This window comes from Cynocephalus volans, chromosome 1 (genome assembly GCF_027409185.1).
Source record: "Cynocephalus volans isolate mCynVol1 chromosome 1, mCynVol1.pri, whole genome shotgun sequence".
In the NCBI taxonomy this organism is placed as follows: Eukaryota; Metazoa; Chordata; class Mammalia; order Dermoptera; family Cynocephalidae; genus Cynocephalus; species Cynocephalus volans.
In genome coordinates, this window is record NC_084460.1 from 247,041,864 (window position 1) to 247,049,378 (window position 7,515).

Consider the following 7,515-nt stretch of genomic DNA (forward strand, 5'->3'; position numbering starts at 1 on the left):
CTATAGGAAACCTCTATCTGGATGTCCAAAGGCCCTCTGAACTAAGTCAATCCAAATTGGAACTCATCATTTCCTTCTCCCCATCTCAAACCAGCCATTTCTTTAAAGCTTTCCAAGCGGCAATTTCCTTTTCCTCACTCCCAGTCATCAAATCTGATTTCACCTCCTCAGCTAATAGGAGAAACAAATCTGCCCTTGTTTTCCTCCCATTCTCTCTGCCTCTATATATAGGAGGTTGGGGGAAGGCTCCCTTTAGGGAAGATCCCATAATGAGGCAATCTTAGTTTCATTTTAGAAGCAGGCAAATTGTTTTTGACCTCTCTAACAAGATTTCTAACAAGGTCCTCTTCCTAGGCTATAAGAAGTTTTCTAACTTGCCTCTAAAAATATAAATTCCAAATATATACTACTAACTGGTATTCTATCCATGCAAAGCAAAATGATCCTTTAAATATCTGCAAAGCTGCCCACAGGGAAAACCAGGCTTTCAAATCAAAAGCACATTCCATTACTATATATTCATTACTAATCCATATTTTCCAAATGTCCTTTTGTAAGGTTTTTAAAATAGAAATTTTGTCTCTACACCTACTGTCTCAATAATGTGTCTCTTTATATTATTCTTTAATGGAAAAGAGTTTCTCAGTAGCAGTCCTTCCGCTACTGAATAAAACAAATCCTAAGGGATATCCTTCCCGGTACTATACCCTCAATCACTTGTACTTACATCCTCCTAAGCCCACCTCTTCTTGCCTTAGATTCCCCATACATCCTTTGGATCATGACTCAGCTGCCTGGCAACAGGATTTAACTTTCCTCCGTAACCTCAGCATCTTGTTCATTGAACAAATAGTATCATTATGGTTTTTCTTGGTCTCATGATTAAACTAAATTTATAAGCACTTTTATGATAACAAAGATGAAAGAAAATCTTCAATTTTAAACCTATACCATAACTCTCACCACTGTATTTAACACATGCCTTGTGGTACAGAGATAGGTCTAGTGCTTCTAATCATCCACTGAATGCTTCCTCTTCATTTGTGTAAGTTTGTATTTGTGTAAGTTTGTATTTATGCAGAAGAGTCCCTCTTTGTGAGGTTACAATTGAAAAATTTTGCACAGGAAAACAGAACCAAAGAAATGAGGAGGCTGGAGCCATAATTGGTATTTATACAAAGAAGTGGCTCAGAAAAGTACTTACAGAGAAAATAAGGAAGTATGAAGCTATAAGAAAGAAAAGTATGGTCATGTTGTTTTTAGTAAAAGCATTCCCTGTATACTATAAGAGTACAGTGAGGTGATATATTCACAGGTACTTCAAAGAGTTCATAGAAAAATGGGTTTAAAACATAAGAATCTTTCCATGAAATTTTTGAAGACCTTCGTTTGTTAAACAGTACACACGGCATCTAGGACTGAGAGGTGAAAGTTCCTATCCTCAGGTAGAGAAGAAAAAAGTCTAAGAGCTATAGTAACGAAAAGAAAAATGTACTCAGAAAAACTGTAATGAGAAAAATGTAATAAGAAGAAAATGCAATGACAAAAATGTAATGAAAAGAAAAAGTCTAAGATATATAGTATATAAACACAGTTCTACTGGAAAAGAGGAAGTGCAAGTAAGTGCGTCTGGGGCACACAGAAAGAAGCGGATCTTGAAGCTGAGTCTTGAAGTACAAATAGGAATTATCCATATGAAAAAGAAAAAAAGATCAGTCAGTAAATAATATCAGCATGTGTAAAGACTAAGACATAAGAGAATTTTGGGGATCCCAAGTTATTTGAGTAGAATACAGGGTGCATATGGAAAACTGTACATAAATGAGATGGAACATGTGACTCATGAAGCTAAAGTATGAAAGGCCTTGTATGAGTACACTGGATCCTTGAAGTTCTTGGTCACTGCTATAGTATATCCAGAACCTAGTACAGTGCCTTCCACTTAGGTTCCAACTCTAAAATTAAATTAAAAAGAGGGAGTGTGGACTTCTGATGATTATTCCTATTTTTTCCTACACAGAATTCCATATAATGCTACTCTGACAACTTCCTTATTAAAGAATATTACAGCTTTGTCCCACCGACTAACGCCTACTTAGAATCACCAAGTTGTCTTCAACGGCATTAAGGCAGCTCTATCAGGTGCAATCCCCTATTTGTTTTCATTCCACATTAATCTGGAGAGCAGCTTAAATAAACTTCTTTACTGAGTGAGATGAAATAAAAAAACAAAACAAACAAAAAATCCCAGTTCCTCTGCAAGCATGGCAAGAAGAAATCCGACCCTAAGGTACAGTTCTTTCAATTCACAAAAACAAGCCTAATTACTGAGTATGTCATATGCATTCATCATACATTCATACCACCTTGACCCTCCTGCCCCCAAATCTATTCCTCAACTTGCCTAATTAAGTATATGGGCCGAATACATTCTGCCAACTCTCACAAACCAGATTTGCAAGAGGGCTTTCCGTATTTACCTAGACAGCCATTTAGCGAACCAAATTCTGGTTTAAAGAAAAGTTGGAAGTGCTGAGCTCCACAGAGAAATTTACGAAGCACTCCTAAATACATAGCATGACATTCCACTACAAAGGCTCCTGTCACCAGGTTTAGAATAAAATTGTACTGATAAACTAATTCAGGGAAGGACTTGGAGGGTAACTTTTCAGGTGGAACTGCTGAACTCTGTGTAGCTTGACACATTTATGAGTTAGGCTTAAAGGTAGGTTAAACATGAGTTGACGCTGGGTCTCTTCCTCCCATTAGCTAACCCACTCTTTGATCACAAGAGCACTTACTATGTCCCCAGGCCAAAGTACCCGACATTGCCTTTATGGTACCTGTTCACTGGGAAAGACTTATTAGTGGCTACAAATAGCAAAGGCTTGTTTTAATCCATTGCTTCTTCTCCTGATGTTCATTTTTGAAGAAAATGCTTTGAAAGTTTGCACTCTGTTGTAGGCATTGAAGTGTCTCTTCCAGCATCCACTTGGGAAATATACATACAGAAAAAGTATAATAAGTCTGGGAGTTTGCTGAAATTAATACGCCAGAGGCCTTATTGTTCCATCATCCTTCGATGCTAGGATTGTCAGACTTAAAGAGAAAGGTAGGGAAATTCAACAAGGAAGCCCTCAAAGTCATCAGTACGATCAGCTGTATTACCAATAACCACTTCTTTTTTAGAGTAGCCCTAGGCCAGCCATGAACATGCCATGACCAAGTTAGGGTTATTCCAGGTACTACCAAATTCAATCTAAATACAAGTGGGCAATAAACAGAAAATATTGTTCAAGTGAAGGTATGGACATTACAAATACATAATGTGCTACTGTGTCCTCTTTCAGGCGGTCACAGGTACAAGCCACTGTTAGGTCACTCATCACAATCATCAGGCAGGAGAGTTAACCTCAAACAATTCAGCAGCTGTGAAAACTGACAGAACTAAGAAAGTGGGTTTAGGAAAGACAGTTAAGTAGCCTAGGAAGTGTCAGAACTCAAAAAGTGATTGGAGCTAAACTATCTAAAGCAGGAAAGGAAGTGGTGGCATAATAATAGGGAAATATTGGCTGGCCATGGGTCACATACTTTTGGAGGAAGGAGGGCAGCAAACCTGATTCTGAGGATGAGAGAAAGAGGAATCATACATAGCATATACCTACGAAATGGGTTAGAATGGTGGTTCTCAAACTAACTGGCATGAGAGTTACTTGGAATATTTGGTAAAAAAAAAAAAACTCGATGGGTCCCACTCCCCAGTTTCTTATTCAACAGGACTGGGGTGAAGCCAAATAATTTACCTTACTAACAAGTTCCAAGGAGATACTGATGCTGCTGATTCACGAGACATTTTTGGAACAATTAGGACAGGACATTAGATCAAGGTTCATGGCCTCTAAAGTACGAGCAATACAGAGTCTCAGAGCCTCAGTCTAATGAGTGGGGAAACACACCAGAGAAGTGGAATGAGGAACTTAAAAATGGAAAAGCAATTCAGAGCCAAAGAACAAGAATTGAGGTACAGAGAAAACTCATCAAGTGTATCACAGTAGTAACAACAATATTACAATAGCTAACACTGTATAACAGATACCGAAGAGTGCCTTACATGCATTATTTTTCTTCATACTCTAAACAACTTACTGAGTTAGGTATTATTATTATCTACATTTTTCTGATAAGGAAGCTGAGACTACAGATGTTAGGTAACTTACCCCAAGTGACAGACCTAATAAGTGCTGAACCAACACTGAAATCTTTGGCTTACTAGTCCACTACCCAGCACCAACACACGTGGGTTTCCTCCTCCTATAGACACTGCTTGTAGCAACGCTTCTCTTGGTTAAAGCTACATTTTTTTTTTTTTTTTTTGGACCGGTAAGGGGATTGCAACCCTCCGCACGGTGTTATCTGCACCACGCTCAGCCAGTGAGCGCACTGGCCATCCCTATACAGGATCCGAATCCGCGGCCTCAGCGCTACCAGCGCCGCACTCTCCCGAGTGAGCCCACGGGGCCGGCCCTAAAACTACATTTTTAATGCCAATACTAAATCTACTTTTCCATAGTAGGATAACTGATGTTAACTCATGCGTTCACAAGCAATCCTAAAACACAAGTCTAAATATAGATAAGGAAAAGGAAAGTTAACTGATCTGAAGACCAAGCTTGCTTATCCGCTATTCCTAGTCTGTGGATACCTAAAAATGCAAAGGAAACTCCTACCGCACTTTAAATCACCGAATTTTTCCGTCTAGAATAGCCTTTCCCCAAATCCTCCCTTCTCCGCTTACCTCAAAGAATTGTGAGGATTAAATGAAAATAGGTAAAGTGGCTTCTGCAGTTACACTCAATGATATTAACTATTATATTACCCTTATGTAAAAGTGTATTGTAGGACCCGGAGCTCGGTAGAGAAGTGGAGCTGGAGACCCAAATTTGCGAGTTGTCAACTTACTGGAAGTAGTTCAAGTTATATAAAGAAAAAGGATGACATATGAAGAACACATAATGAGAAACGAAGCGCCCCAGGACCGAACCCTAGGAAGTATCAGTATTTACCGGACAAATAAATGAAAAAGAAACTACTAATGAAATTGTAAAGGAGTCACAGAGATATTACGCGGCAAAGAGACATGAGAGTTGTACTTCCGCTATCTTTTAATCAACTAGTTCATTAATCCCAGCCCCATGGCCCAGGGACCCGGGCATTCAGAAAGAGGCCTTGAGACAAGCCCTACTGACTCGAGAGGCTGTTAAGTGATCCCCGCCCGAAATACACAGTCCCCGAAAGGAGAGAACCAGCGCTAGTGCTGGATTTCAGCAACAACGACATTGCAAGGAGACAGCCCCAGAAGCCTCACTAGGAAGCTGGGTCCGTCCGTGCTGGCGGAGAGAGAGCTCACGGCCGCCCACTCCCCACCCGCTCGGACCCCTCGGCCGGACCGGCTCTCACACTCCAAACTCGCGGGCCCGCGCTAGGCGGAAAGAGAGCCACGAGCACCCCAGCGCCGCCCACAGCCCCACCAACAAGCCCGCACCCACTCCCAAGCCCCTTCCACTTCACACCCACTCCGGCAAAGCGCCACCGCCACTTCGGTTCTCAGCCCCGCAGCGAGGTTACGTAAACTCCGATAATTACCTAGTGCTCCACCGCGCCACCATTACACCGGATATACGTCACTTCCTTTTCCCGGGAACCGGCAGTAGGAGAAATGCGGGACGTGAAGCACATAGAAACCTGAAATACGCTAAATTGGCTTTGATACGTTACCCTATTAATTTGTTTTAAATACTAAATCGTAATACCAGATTCGAAGCAGGCAATCAGGCCTCACTCTCTCTTTACCTAGATAGCAACAAAAAGAGAAATTGACACGAACTACAAAGTCCAGTATCCACCGCCAGTGCGGACGGAAATGACGAAAGCTAATGTAGTTTTAGCGTGAGAAGGCCGCAGTGTACAATGGGAATTATAGTTTTCACAGATAAGCGTCAGAGAGTAAGCACATCCAGGCTGCTCGCCGGAAACCTGGTAGTGATAGGGTTTAGCAGAATTTATTTTAATCCAAACTATTTCTCTGCAGTAGGCAAAAAAAAAAAAAAAAAAAAAAAGTAGTCCTTAGTAGTCACTTTTCCATGAAAATATTAAGAGCAGAGACCTTTTTCGGACTTTGTATAATAATTTGACCAACGGCCTATTAAAAATGTTACCAAGTATTAAGTGCCTACATAGGTATTGATATACAACTTTGTACTCTACAGGTACAGTCAAAATAAATGAATGAATGAATGAATGAATGCATACATGCATACATACATGCATAGCCTGCATAGCCTGCATAGCCTGCATAGCCTAAATAGCCTACATACCTACATGTCCCTATTAAGTTTCAAAGCCAAGTGTATGAGAAAATATTAAACCATAAATAAATGAAATAATGAGGAGAAGCTAATTCTGTAGAGTCTGTGATGCCTCTATTTTAGGTTAAGGTACCAGATGGCAAGACATTGTGAGGATAAGGCAGAGTTTGAGATAGCACTCTGTACAGAGTTCAGAGGTACGGCATCAATCAAACTGTTTGCTTAAGCTTCACTTTTCAATAGTAACAAAACCTAAAAGTTCAACTACTATTTACTGTTTGAGGCATTGTCTTCCTAAAAAAATGGTATCTTTATGTTCCCCAATCCTTCATAAACCAGACCTGGTTTCTCCGCACACTTCTCTATTACAGCTTTGGAGTGCTTGTACTTCCGATCCTTTCCTAGAGGCAGAGTATAATGATTAAGAATAAAAGCACTAGAGATGGACGAACTACGGTGATGCACTACATAACGATGTTTTGGGTAATCACAGACCACGTATAAGATGGTGATCCCATAAGATTATAGTGGCTATACCTTATAGCCTTGGTGTGTAGAAAGCTATATATACCATCTAGGTTTTTGTAAGTACAATCTATGATGTTTGCACAATGAGGAAATCGCCTAACAATACATTTCTCAGAATGTATCCCCATCATTAAGTGATACATAACTGTACTTAATGTTTGAATCATGAGTACTTTGATTCATGAATTATTGACCCTAAGGGCATGTTATTTCACTTTCTGTGCACATTTCCTAATCTGTTAAATATAAATAATAATAGTACCCACCCCATCCAGTAGTTGTAAGAATTGAGTTAATTGATACACATGATGCATTTAAGATGATTGCTAATATATAATAGTGTTACCAATTATTTTTCATATTTAAGATATTTGGTTATTGTTACAGGTACATTTTGGTGTTTTAAATATTTAAGTAAATAGATTTCATTTGTACTAATACAATGCACAGGAGATGAATCTGGCAAACATTTGTATGCATATCTGAAAATAAATCACAATATCACTTCTAAAATTATTAACAGAAATAGGGAAGTTGGGGCCTAGGATAGCTGGATGGAGCTAGAAAAGAGTAGGTTTGTCATTTGGGTCCTCCAGGAAGCAGACATGAAATAGAGTTAGGA

The 7,515-nt window shown here is 39.7% G+C and overlaps 1 protein-coding gene across 4 annotated transcripts in view; it reads right to left on the minus strand.

Annotated features, from left to right (window-relative positions):
* Nucleotides 1-5,675, minus strand: part of CWC22 (CWC22 spliceosome associated protein homolog) — a 51,239-nt gene extending 45,564 nt beyond the window's left edge. For 2 of the 4 annotated variants that reach the window (XM_063094039.1, XM_063094005.1), the window contains exon 1: nucleotides 5,571-5,607. The gene's annotated coding sequence lies outside the window, so the exon portion shown is untranslated. Of the gene's footprint in view, nucleotides 1-5,570; nucleotides 5,608-5,643 lie in introns of those variants that run through there. The other 2 variants (XM_063094014.1, XM_063094022.1) reach the window with 2 other exon arrangements.
* Between the last annotated feature and the right edge of the window lie 1,840 nt (nucleotides 5,676-7,515).